At 41.9% G+C, this 13,819-nt stretch overlaps 2 non-coding genes across 2 annotated transcripts; both read left to right on the plus strand.

Annotated features, from left to right (window-relative positions):
• The first annotated feature begins 11,071 nt into the window (after positions 1-11,071).
• LOC140317354 (U5 spliceosomal RNA) lies at positions 11,072-11,185 on the plus strand. Its single transcript, XR_011917676.1, has one exon. It is a non-coding gene; the product is annotated as a U5 spliceosomal RNA (small nuclear RNA).
• A 308-nt stretch (positions 11,186-11,493) lies between these two features.
• On the plus strand, positions 11,494-11,677 carry LOC140317110 (U2 spliceosomal RNA). The gene has a single exon (XR_011917456.1). It is a non-coding gene; the product is annotated as a U2 spliceosomal RNA (small nuclear RNA).
• Positions 11,678-13,819: the final 2,142 nt, after the last annotated feature.

The raw sequence follows: 13,819 nt of genomic DNA on the forward strand, positions 1-13,819 counted from the left end.
GGTAAGAATGCCGGTCCATACATCATCAAAAGCGGGAGAGGTGGTGTTCGGCTGCAAGTAGGTGTGAATGTCCATTAATAATTGCTTTAAAACATGAAAGAAAATTTTCGAATATCAAACCTTACATGATCATTAGCGGGAGAGGAGGTGTTCAGCTGCAAGAAGATGTGAATATCCACCCATAATTACTGAAAAATGGGAAGGAAAAGATGCGAATGTCCAACCATAAATTATCAAAAGCAGGAGTGGAGTTGTTCAGCTACAAGAAGGTATGAAAGTCCAACCATGGTTTGTAAAAAGCGGGTAAGAGAAGGTTCGAATACCCGAATATATACCATCAAAAGCGGAAGCGGGGGTGTTCGGCTGCAAGAAGGTGTGAACGTCCGACCAAAGTTTGTAAAAAGCAGTTAAGAAAAGGTTTGAATACCCAACCGAACATAATCAAAATCGGGAGCAGAGCTGTTCGACTGCAAGTAGGTGTGAATGTCAGATCATAATTGCTGAAAATGTGATAGAAAAGACTAGAATGCCGGACAATACATCATCAAAAGCGGGAGAGATTGTTTTTCGGCTGCAAGTAGATGTGAATGTCCAGCCATAATTACTCACAAACGGGGGAAGAAAAGTTAGTATTTCCACACCACACATGATCAAAACAGGGAGTGGAGGTGGTTCAGCTGCAAGGTGTGAATGTCTGACTAAAGTTTGTAAAAACCGTGTAAGACAAGGGGCGAATGCCCGACAATGTATGATCAAAAGAGGGAGCGGAGGTTTTCGGCTGCAAGGTCTGAATGTCCAACCGTAATTTGTAAAAATCGGGGAAGAAAAGGCTCGAAAGCCCAACTATACACCATCAAAAGCGGGAGCAGAGCTGTTCGACTGCAAGTAGGTGTGAATATCAGATCATAATTTGCAAAAAGCTGATGAGAAAGGGTGAGAATGCCCGACTATACACTATCAAATGTGGGAGCGGAGGTGTTCGTCTGTGAGTAGGTGTGAATGTCCGACCATAATTGCTGAAAAATATGTTAGAAAAGGTAAGAATGCCGGACCATATATCATCAAAAGCGGGAGAGGTTGTGTTCGGCTGCAAGAAGGTGTGAATGTCCAGCCATAATTACTCACAAATGCGTAAGAAAAGGTACTATTGCCAGACCATATATGATCAAAACAGGGAGCGGAGGTGGTTCAGCTGCAAGAAGGTTTGAATGTCCGACTAAAGTTTGTAAAAAGCGGGTAAGACAAGGTGTGAATGCCCGACAATGTATGATCAAAAGAGGAGCGGAGGTTTTCGGCTGCAAGAAGGTCTGAATGTCCACCCATAATTACTGAAAAATGGGTAAGAAAAGGTGCGAAAGCCCAACCACACATGATCATAAGTGGATGAGAAGGTAGTAAGTAGTGCAAGTAGGTGTGAATCTAAGATCATAATTTGTAAAAAGCGGGTAAGAAAAGGTAAGAATGCCCAACCATAAATTATCAAAAGCGGCAGCAGAGTTTCGGCTGGTATTTATCAATGTCTAGATAGATTTCAACAAAAAACAACGTTGTACTTTGCAGTAAAAGAAAGTGCAAATCAAAAGTTTTAGGAATCCGAGAATAAGCTTATTTTCATGAGTTCTGCACGATTTCGGATTTTATGTATAAAATGAATTTCTTCACGCAAACTAAGTTAACACTGCTTTGTCCTTCATATGTACCCATTTCTACATATATTTCAAGCATAAACTTCCTCATACTACCCTGAATGAGAAAGAGCCACACTTGTGATTAAGCCATACCTCCCTTTTGAGGAGTTCTGCATGATTTGGGATTTTATCTATAAAATTAATTCCTTCACTCAAACTATGTTAAAACGGCTTTTACCTTCATATTTATCAATGTCTAGATAGATTTCAACAAAAAACAACGTTGTACTTTGCAGTAAAAGAAAGTGCAAATCAAAAGTTTTAGGAATCCGAGAATAAGCTTATTTTCATGAGTTCTGCACGATTTCGGATTTTATGTATAAAATGAATTCATTCACTCAAACCAAGTTAAAACTGCTTTTTCCTTCATATTTATCAATGTCTAGATCGACTTCAACAAAGAACAACATTGTATTTTGCAGTAGAAGAAAGAGCAAAACTGAAGGATCAGGAATCCGAGAATAAGCTTCTTTTCATACGTTCTGCATGATTTGGGATTTTATGTATAAAATGAATTCCTTCTCTCAAACTAAGTTAACACTGCTTTGTCCTTCATATGTACCCATTTCTACATATATTTCAAGCATAAACTTCCTCATACTACCCTGAATGAGAAAGAACCACACTTGTGATTAAGCCATACCTCCCTTTTGAGGAGTTTTGCATGATTTGGGATTTTTTCTATAAAATCAATTCCTTCACTCAAACTATGTTAAAACGGCTTTTACCTTCATATTTATCAATGTCTCGATAGATTTAAACAAAAAAACAACGTTGTACTTTGCAGTAAAAGAAAGAGCCAATCAAAAGTTTTAGGAATCCGAGAATAAGCTTATTTTCATGAGTTCTGCACGATTTCGGATTTTTTGTATAAAATGAATTCATTCACTCAAACCAAGTTAAAACTGCTTTTTCCTTCATATTTATCAATGTCTAGATCGACTTCAACAAAGAACAACACTGTATTTTGCAGTAGAAGAAAGAGCAACACTGAAGGATCAGGAATCCGAGAATAAGCTTATTTTCTTATGGGCAAGTGGGAACTGCTTTGTCCTTCATATTTATCAATGTGTAGATGGATTTCAACTTCTTCTACTGCATCTTCTTCACACCTTCTTGTAGCCGAACACTTCCGCTCCCGCTATTGATTGTGTACAGTCGGGTATTTTAACCTTTTCTTACCTGCTTTTTACCAACTATGGTCGGACATTCACACCGTCTTACAGCGGAACACCTCCGCTCCCGCTTTTTATGGTGTATAGTCGGGCATTCGAACCTTTTCTTACCCGCTATTTACAAACTATGGTAGGACATTCAAACCTTCGTGTATCCGAAAACCTCCGCTCTCTCTTTTGATCATACATTTTCGGACATTCGCACCTTTTCTTACCCGCTTTTTACAAACCATGGTCGGACTGTCACACCTTCTTGTAGCCGAACAACTCCGCTCCCGCTATTGATTGTGTACAGTCGGGTATTTTAACCTTTTCTTACCCGCTTTTTACCAAGTATGGTCGGACATTCACACCTTCGTACAGCGGAACACCTCCGCTCCCTCTTTTGATGGTGTATGTTCGGGCATTCAAACCTTTTCTTACCCGCTTTTTCCAAACTATGGTCGGCTATTCACAGCTTCCTCTCCACCATACTTGTATGGTGGGATATTCCCACCCACTTGCATCCGAAAACCTCCGCCCCATATTTTGTTGATATTTAGTCGGACATTCGCACCTTACCCGCTTTTGGCAAACTATGGCCTTCTTGCAGCCAAACAACTCTGATCTTGCTTTTGATGATGTAAGGTTGGGCATTCAGACCTTGCTTCACCTGCTTTTCACCAAATATAGTCGGACATTCACACCTTCTTGCAGCCGAACACTTCCGCTCCACCTTTTAGTGTTTTATCACACCTTTTTTTTCACCGCATTTTATACATTATGGTTGGAAATTTTCAACCAATTTCATCCGAAGACCTCTCCTCCCGCTTTTGTTAATATATTTGAACTTTAGTTTGACATTCAAACCTTCTTGCAGCTGAACCACCTCCGCTCCCTGTTTTGATCATATATGGTCTGGCAATACTACCTTTTCTTACCCGTTTGTGAGTAATTATGGCTGGACATTCACACCTACTTGCAGCCGAACACAACCTCTCTCGCTTTTGATGATGTATGGACCGGCATTTTTACCTTTTCTAACACATTTTTCAGCAATTATGGTCGGAGATTCACACCTACTCACAGCCGAACAACTCCGCTCCCGCATTTGATGATGTATAGTCGGGCATTCTCACCCTTTCTCATCAGCTTTTTGCAAATTATGATCTGACATTCACACCTACTTGCAGTCGAACAGCTCTGCTCCCGCTTTTGATTATGTTTGGTTGGATATTCGAACCTTTTCTTAACTTCTTTTTACATATTTTGGTTGGACGTTCACACCTTCTTGTAGCTGAACACTTCCACTCCTGCTTTTGATGATGTATGGTTGGACATTCACACCTTTTTTTTGCCCATTTTTCAGGAATTATGGGTGGACATTCACACCTTGCAGCTGAACACCTCCTATCCCACTTATGATCATGTGCGGTTTGATTTTCGAAAAGTTTCTTTCATGTTTTCTAGCAATTATTGATGGACATGTAGACCTTCTTGCAGCTGAACACCTCCGCTCCCGCTTTTGATCATACATTGTCAGGCATTCGCACTTTGTCTTACCCACTTTTTACAAACTTTAGTCGAACAGTCACACCTTTTTGCAGCCGAACACCATCTCTACCGCTTTTGATGATGTATGGTCCAGCATTCTTACCTTTTCTAACACATTCTTCAGCAATTATGGTCGGACATTCACACCTACTCAGAGCCGAACACCTCCGCTCCCGCATTTGATGGTCTATAGTCGGGCATTCTACAGCGGAAAAGACTCATTCTTATGTTTGGTTAGATATTCGAACCTTTTCTTAACTGCTTTTTACAAACTTTGGTCGGACGTTCACAATATCTTGCAGCCGAACACCTCCGCTTCCGCTTTTGATGGTGTATATTCGGGCATACGAACCTTTTCTTACCCGCTTTTTACAAACCAAGGTCGGACTTTCACACCTTCTCTTAGCTGAACAACTCCACTCCCTCTTTTGATTGTGTACAGTCGGGTAATTTAACCTTTTCTTACCCGCTTTTTACCATCTATGGTCGGACATTCACACCGTCTTACAGCGGAACACCTCCGCTCCCTCTTTTGATGATGTGCAGTTTGATATTCGAAAATTTTCTTTCATGTTTTCTAGCAATTATTGATGGACATTCAGACCGTCTTGAAGCTGAACACCTCCGCTCCCACTTTTGATGGTGTATAGTCGGGCTTTCGAGCCTTTTCTTCCCCGGTTTTTACAAATTATGGTTGGACATTCAGACCTTCTTGCAGCCGAAAACCTCCACTCCCTCTTTTGATCATACATTGTCGGGCATTCGCACCTTTTCTTACCCGCTTTTTACAAACCATGGTCGGACTTTCACACCTTCTTGTAGCCGAACAACTCCGCTCCCGCTATTGATTGTGTACAGTCGGGTATTTTAACCTTTTCTTACCCGCTTTTTACCAACTATGGTTGGACATTCACACCGTCTTACAGCGGAACACCTCCGCTCCCTCTTTTGATGGTGTATGTTCGGGCACTCGAACCTTTTCTTACCCGCTTTTTACAAACTATGGTCAGACATTCAAACCTTCTTGTAGCGGAACACATCCACTCCTGCTTTTGATGATGGGTATTCAAACCTACTTGTTGCCCGCTTTTCATTAATTATGGGTGGACATACACACCTTGTCGCAGCCAAACACCTCCGCTCCCTGTTTTGATCATGTATGATTGGACATTCGCACCTTTTCTCACCAGCTTTTTACTATGGTCGGCCATTCACAGCTTCCTCTCCACCATACTTGTATGGTGGGATATTCACACCCACTTGCATCCGAAGACCTCCGCCCCCACTTTTGTTGATATTTAGTCGGTCATTCGCAGCTTACCCGCTTTTGGCAAACTATGGCCTTCTTGCAGCCAAACACCTCTGATCTCGTTTTTGATGATGTAAGGTTGGGCATTCAGACCTTGCTTCACCTGCTTTTCACCAAATATAGTCGAACAGTCACACCTTCTTGCAGCCGAACACTTCTGCTCCACCTTTTAGTGTTCTATGGGGTATTCACACCTTTTTTTTCACCGCATTTTATTGATTATGGTTGGAAATTCTCACCCACTCTTATCCGAAGACCTCTCCTCCTGCTTTTGTTAATATATAGTCGGGCATTCAAACCTTTTCTTACCCGCTTTTTACAAATTATGGTCGAACATTCACACCTACTTGCAGCCGAACACCTCCGCTCCCGCTTTTGATGGTGTATAGTCGGGCTTTCGAGCCTTTTCTTCCCCGGTTTTTACAAATTATGGTTGTACATTCAGACCTTGCAGCCGAAAACCTCCGCTCCCTCATTTGATCATACATTGTCAGGCATTCGCATCTTGTCTTACCCGCTTTTTATAAACTTTAGTCAGACATTCACACCTTGCAGCTGAACCACCTCCGCTCCCTGTTTTGATAATGTATGGTCTGGCAATACTAACTTTTCTTACCGGTTTGTGAGTAATTATGGCTGGACATTCACACCTACTTGCAGCCGAACACCACTTTTCCAGCTTTTGATGATGTATGGTCCGGCATTCTAGTCTTTTCTAACACATTTTTCAGCAATTATGGTTTGACATTCACACCTACTCACAGCCGAACACTTCCGCTCCCGCATTTGATGGTGTATAGTCGGGCATTCTCACCCTTTCTCATCAGCTTTTTGCAAATTATGATCTGACATTCACACCTACTTGCAGTCGAACAGCTCTGCTCCCGCTTTTGATTATGTTTGGTTGGATATTCGAAACTTTTCTTCACTGCTTTTTACAAACTTTGGTTGGACGTTCACACCTTCTTGCAGCCGAACACCTCCGCTTCCGCTTTTGATGGTATATATTCGGGCATTCGAACCTTTTCTTACCCGCTTTTTACAAACCATGGTCGGACTTTCACACCTTCTTGTAGCCGAACAACTCCGCTCCCGCTATTGATTGTGTACAGTCGGGTATTTTAACCTTTTCTTACCCGCTTTTTACCAACTATTGTTGGACATTCACACCGTCTTACAGCGGAACACCTCCGCTCCCTCTTTTGATGGTGTATGTTTGGGCATTTGAACCTTTTCTTACCCGCATTTTACGAACTATGGTCGGACATTCAAAACTTCTTTTAGCCGAACACATCCACTCCTGCTTTTGATGATGTATGGTTGAGCATTCGCACCTTTTCTTACCCATTTTTTACAAACTATGGTCGGATATTCACACCTTCTTGCAGCTGAACACCTCCTCTCCCGCTTATGATGATGTGTGGTTTGATATTCGAAAATTTTCTTTCATGTTTTCTAGCAATTATTGATGGACATTCAGACCTTCTTGCAGCTGAACACCTCCACTCCCGCTTTTGATGATGTATAGTCGGGCTTTCGAGCCTTTTCTTCCCCAGTTTTTACAAAATTATTGTTGGACATTCAGACCTTCTTGCAGCCGAAAACCTCCGCTCCCTCTTTTGATCATACATTGTCGGGCATTCGCACCTTCTCTTACCCGCTTTTTACAAACCAGGGTCGGACTTTCACACCTTTTAGTAGCCGAACAACTCCGCTCCCGCTATTGATTGTGTACAGTCGGGTATTTTCACCTTTTCTTACCCGCTTTTTACCAACTATGGTCAGACATTCATACCTTCTTACAGTGGAACACCTCCGCTCCCTCTTTTGATGGTGTATGTTCGGGCATTCGAACCTTTTCTTACCCGCTTTTTACAAACTATGGATGGACATTAAAACCTTCTTGTAGCCGAACACATCCACTCCTGCTTTTGATGATGTATGGTTGGGCATTCGTACCTTTTCTTACCCATTTTGCAGTAATTATGGGTGGACATTCACACCTTTTTGCATTTTAACACCTCCTCTCCCGCTTATGATCATGTGCGGTTTGATATTCGAAAATTCTCTTCCATGTTTTCTAGCAATTATTGATGGACATTCAGACCTTCTTGCAGCTGAACACCTCCGCTCCAGCTGTTGATGGTGTATAGTCGGGCTTTCGAGCCTTTTCTTCCCCGATTTTTACAAATTATGGATGGACATTCAGACCTTCTTTCAGCTGAAAACCTCCGCTCCCTCTTTTGATCATACATTGTCGGGCATTCGCACCTTTTCTTACCTGCTTTTTCAATTCATGGTCGGACTTTGACACCTTTTAGTAGCGGAACAACTCTGCTCCCGCTATTGATTGTGTACAATAGGGTATTTTAACCTTTTCTTACCCGCTTTTTGCCAATTACTGTTGGACATTCCCACCTTCTTACAGCGGAACACCTCCGCTCCCTCCTTTGATGGTGTATGTTCGGGCATTCGAACCTTTTCTTACCCGCTTTTTACGAACTATGGTCAGACATTCAAACCTTCTTGTAGCCGAACACATCCACTCCTGCTTTTGATGATGGGTATTCAAACCTACTTGTTGCCCGCTTTTCATTAATTATGGGTGGACAAACACACCTTGTCGCAGCCAAACACCTCCGCTCCCTGTTAGGATCATGTATGGTTGGGCATTCGTACCTTTTCTTACCCATTTTGCAGTAATTATGGGTGGACATTCACACCTTCTTGCATTTGAACACCTCCTCTCCCGCTTATGATCATGTGCGGTTTGATATTCGAAAATTCTCTTCCATGTTTTCTAGCAATTATTGATGGACATTCAGACCTTCTTGCAGCTGAACACCTCCGCTCCAGCTGTTGATGGTGTATAGTCGGGCTTTCGAGCCTTTTCTTCCCAGATTTTTACAAAATATGGATGGACATTCAGACCTTGTTTCAGCCGAAAACCTCCGCTCCCTCTTTTGATCATACATTGTCGGGCATTCGCACCTTTTCTTACCCGCTTTTTACAAACCATGGTCGGACTTTCACACCTTTTAGTAGCGGAACAACTCTGCTCCCGCTATTGATTGTGTACAATCGGGTATTTTAACCTTTTCTTACCTGCTTTTTGCCAATTATGGTCGGACATTCACACCTTCTTACAGCGGAACACCTCCGCTCCCTCCTTTGATGGTGTATGTTCGGGCATTCGAACCTTTTCTTACCCCGCTTTTTACAAACTATGGTCAGACATTCACACCTTCTTGCAGCCGAACACTTCCGCTCTACCTTTTAGTGTTCTATGGGGTATTCACACCTTTTTTTTCACCGCATTTTATAGATTATGGTTGTAAATTCTCACCCACTCTTATCCGAAGGCCTCTCCTCCTGCTTTGGTTAATATATAGTCGGGCATTCGAACCTTTTCTTACCCGCTTTTTACAAATTATGGTCGAACATTCACACCTACTTGCAGCCGAACACCCTCCGCTCCCGCTTTTGATGGTGTATAGTCGGGCTTTCGAGCCTTTTCTTCCCCCGGTTTTTACAAATTATGGTTGGAACATTCAGACCTTGCAGCCGAAAACCTCCGCTCCCTCTTTTGATCATACATTGTCAGGCATTCGCACCTACTTGCAGCCGAATACTTCCGCTCCACCCTTTTAGTGATGTATGGTTGGCATTTGCACCTTTTCTTACCCTTTCTTACCCCTACTGATTGCTTAAGATTAAGTTGTTTTTTCTCAAACTACAACATTTTTTTAATTGTTGAAACTTGATTTGAAGTGGATAAATAAGGAGGACAAACAGTTTTGAGTCAGGCTGATAGAAGGAATTAATTTTATAGCAAAATCTGTATTTCGTCATATGTCGAGAGATGCTTATTGCTGAAGAAGTACAAAGTACAACGTTGTTTATCGTTGAAACTTGATTAGACATGAATAAATATGAAGGACAAAGCAGTCTTAACTTGGTTAGAGTTAAGGTTTTATAGGAGAATCCGAATTCGTGCATAACTCGTAAAATAGAGCTTATTTTCGGATTCCTGAAGAATGAGTCTGGTTCTTTCTCATAATACAAAGTTTGTTGTTATTGTTGAAACTTCATCAGAAGTGAAGAAATAAATGAATGCCTATCAACAAATGTGGGATCTAAACTCTAGTGCTTCCTCTAAAATAATTTCCTTTCTCAATTCAGAAATGTGTGTGTGTAAGTTACAACACCCGTAACACCAAAACGGCTTTCTTTTCTCTCTTTCTCTACACTCTGCACTGTGAGAACACACACCAAATCAGAAAGGCTTTTTTCTCTTCTTTTCTACATTATGGACTGTGGGGACACAAAACTGCTCTCCTCTTTTTTTTTTTGATTGTGTGCCAGGGCGTTGTCTCACGTATTAGATTATGCTTACGATACAAATGGGTTTATCAGTCACATCAGAATCCATACATACTGATCCTCCCGTAATAAAATGGTCGGATCTTATCACACTTTGTTTCTTGTGACAATCAAGTCAGCGAAACAGCGTATACACGTCAAGACACTGAATCAAGTTATAACATTTCAGGACACACCACACAGTTAACAACCACCGTGAAGTGTCAAAGCCCAAACATGTAACATTCAACAGGACACTTACACAACACATTCAAATCAAACAGTCAGACAACATACAAGAACATATACCCCAGCCGGCATTGCTCCCTGCCTATTTTCCTACAGCTCACTATGTGTGCGCACACCTTTATTCACAAACTCTTCAACTTATACTCTTTTACCAAAGCTGCTACAGCTCGATTGGCCGAATACCCTTAGATCCTATTTCGGTGAATTTGACATCTGCCTTACATGTAACAGATTAGCGGTTTAGCAGTTTTAATTTAGTTTGAGTGAAGGAATTCATTTTATAGCAAAATCCGAAATCGTGAAGAACTCATGAAAGTAAGCTTATTCTCGGATTCCTGAAACTTTAGATTTGCTCTTTCTTTTACTGCAAAGTACAACGTTGTTTTTTTTTTGTTTAAATCTTTCTAGACATGGTAAATATGAAGGACAAAGCAGTTTTAACATAGTTTGAGTGAAGGAATTCATTTTATAGATAAAATCCCAAGAGTCTGCTGAGAAAAGAGAGTGAATGCGAAGTAGACTTTAACACGGCTCTGGGAGCGAGCCGAGTGTGGGCTAACCGGGAGAATTGCTTGAAAGAAACGCGACACCGAATGAGCGGTCAGAACAAAGCCTCAATACGGTGTTCCCGTGGTGTTTTTGTTGCTGCCTTGTCGATTGCACAGGGGCAAGCGTTTCAACCAAGCAACGCTCACCATGGGGAAGGTGGCTATGGCAACTAGCCTGATGCCCTGCTCCCGCAGTGACGGATAATCGTACTCTGGTTTCTCTTCATAACATACAAGTCTTTCGCCTTTTACTAAAGACTTTCGTGGAGAGCAGCACTAATGAGTTGTTTCTATTTTTGGCAGGCTTTACCTTTGCGGGTGAAGCCCTTTCTGTCTGTGCAAAAGAAATCTTGTTACTGTGCAGAGTGACTTCTCTGAGTAGAGTCGCCTTACTTGTTGCGATTGTGCCGATGTTCGAAGCTGGAGTGCAAAGTTGTTGCTTGAATGGTGCTTGCTGGAGCATGCGGGAGTGCAAAGTTATACCATTTAAAAGGGCTGAAGAGTGCTCAGTGCAGCGGGTGGGCGGAGGTGCAACGTGACACTCTGGCCACCTATGGCCATAAAAAGAACACTGCTACAAGTGCGCATTGTGCCAGCAAGGGCCCTCGGACCTGAAACAGTGGACAGTTATCGCTTCTCGGCCTTTTGGCTAAGATCAAGTGTAGTATCTGTTCTTATCAGTTTAATGTGTCCTCTATACGAGGACTACATATTAAATGGATTTTTAAGAATAGGAGTTGAAAAAGAAGCTTGCTCTGTTCACTCCAAGCATCGACCCAGTACTGCAGTGCCGCTGGGAACGGTGCGCTCTTCTCTGCTCTTGTGAAAAAGCAAACAGCGGTGCAGGATGGAAGTTTCAGGGAGCCCAAGATGAAACTTTCTTTTAATCTGCTGAGAAAAGAGAGTGAATGCGAAGTAGACTTTAACACAGCTCTGGAAGCGAGCCGAGTGTGGGCTAACCGGGAGAATTGCTTGAAAGAAACGCGACACCGAATGAGTGGTCAGATCAAAGCCTCAATACGGTGTTCCCGTGGTGTTTGTGGCTGCCTTGTCTTTTGCACAGAGTAAAAGACAAGGCAGCCATCGAATAGGGCCCGATTGTTCCTACTTGGTCAGCCGAGGAGCAAGGGGGGGGAGCAAGCGTCTCAACCAAGCAAATCTCACCAAGTAGGAACAATCGGGCCCTATTCGATTGCTGCAACACCTGAAAGAGATATTGATGCGAGACCCGATCAAAAGCTTTTTCAAAGTCTAAATTTAAGATGACAAGCCGGGTGTTTCTGTCTCTAGCGTAATCAATGATGTCTCGAATCAGTACGAGGCTGTCGGTGAGTTGTCTCTCTGAGATGGCACAAGCCTGGTCTGGGTGAATTACCTCCTCTAAAACAGAGGACATCCGTGTCGTTAAAACCTTGCTAAAAAGTTTACAGTCAAAGTTTAAAAGTGTGATGGGCCTCCAATTCTTTAGGTCAGTCTTATCATTTTTATCAGAAGTGAAGAAATAAATGAATGCCTATCAACAAATGTTGGATCTAAACTCTAGTGCTTCCTCTAAAATAATTTCCTTTCTCAATTTAGAAATGTGTGTGTGTAAGTCACAACACCCGTGACACCAAAACGGCTTTCTTTTCTCTACACTCTGCACTGTGAGCACACACACCAAATCAGAAAGGCTTTTTTCTCTCTTTTCTACATTATGGACTGTGGGGACACAAAACCGCTCTCTCTTTTTTTTTTTATCGTGTGCCAGGGCGTTGTCTCACGTATTAGATTGTGCTTAAGATACGAATGGGTTTTATCAGTCACATCAGAATCCATACATACTGATCCTCCCGTAATAAAATGGTCGGATCTTATCAAACACACTTTGTTTCTTGTGACAATCAAGTCAGCGAAACAGCGTATACACGTCAAGACACTGAATCAAGTTTGCCACAAGAACTCATAAGTTTGGCAGTATTGCTCTGCCGTCAGCAATCATACATCCATTTTATTTTCGTGAGACATGTGCAGGCACCTGTTCATCTACTGTTCTATCACTATGAATTAGTTTATCTATTATCAATAAGGATACTTCTACAACTACTCTATCAAAGTATGTCCGGACTTCTTACGTTGTCAGTTGCTATATATGAATAAGTGGGTAGCTACTGAGAAGCATTAAGCATGTCACACAGCCCAAACATATAACATTTCAGGACACACCACACAGTTAACAACCACAGTGAAGCGTGTCAAAGCCCAAACATGTAACATTCAACAGGACACTTACACAACACATTCAAATCAAACAGTCAGACAACATACAAGAACATATACCCCAGTCGGCATTGCTCCCTGCCTATTTTCCTACAGCTCACCATGTGTGCGCACACCTTTATTCACAAACTCTTCAACTTATACTCTTTTACCGAAGCTGCTACAGCTCGATTGGCCGAATACCGAATAATCCTAATTCGGTGAATTTGACATCTGCCTTACATGTAACAGATTAGCGGTTTAGCAGTTTTAATTTAGTTTGAGTGAAGGAATTCATTTTATAGCAAAATCCGAAATCGTGAAGAACTCATGAAAGTAAGCTTATTCTCGGATTCCTGAAACTTTAGATTTGCTATTTCTTTTACTGCAAAGTACAACGTTGGTTTTTTTGTTTAAATCTTTCAAGACATGGTAAATATGAAGGACAAAGCAGTTTTAACATAGTTTGAGTGAAGGAATTCATTTTATTGATAAAATCCCAAAAGTCTGCTGAGAAAAGAGAGTGAATGCGAAGTAGACTTTAACACGGCTCTGGGAGCGAGCCGAGTGCGGGCTAACCGGGAGAATTGCTTGAAAGAAACGCGACACCGAATGAGCGGTCAGAACAAAGCCTCAATACGGTTTTCCCGTGGTGTTTTTGTTGCTGCCTTGTCTTTTGCACAGAGTAAAAGACAAGGCAGCCATCGAATAGGGCCC

The sequence above is a fragment of the Leuresthes tenuis genome, unplaced genomic scaffold (genome assembly GCF_036924035.1).
Source record: "Leuresthes tenuis unplaced genomic scaffold, fLeuTen1.0.hap1 SCAF_10, whole genome shotgun sequence".
In the NCBI taxonomy this organism is placed as follows: domain Eukaryota; kingdom Metazoa; phylum Chordata; class Actinopteri; order Atheriniformes; family Atherinopsidae; genus Leuresthes; species Leuresthes tenuis.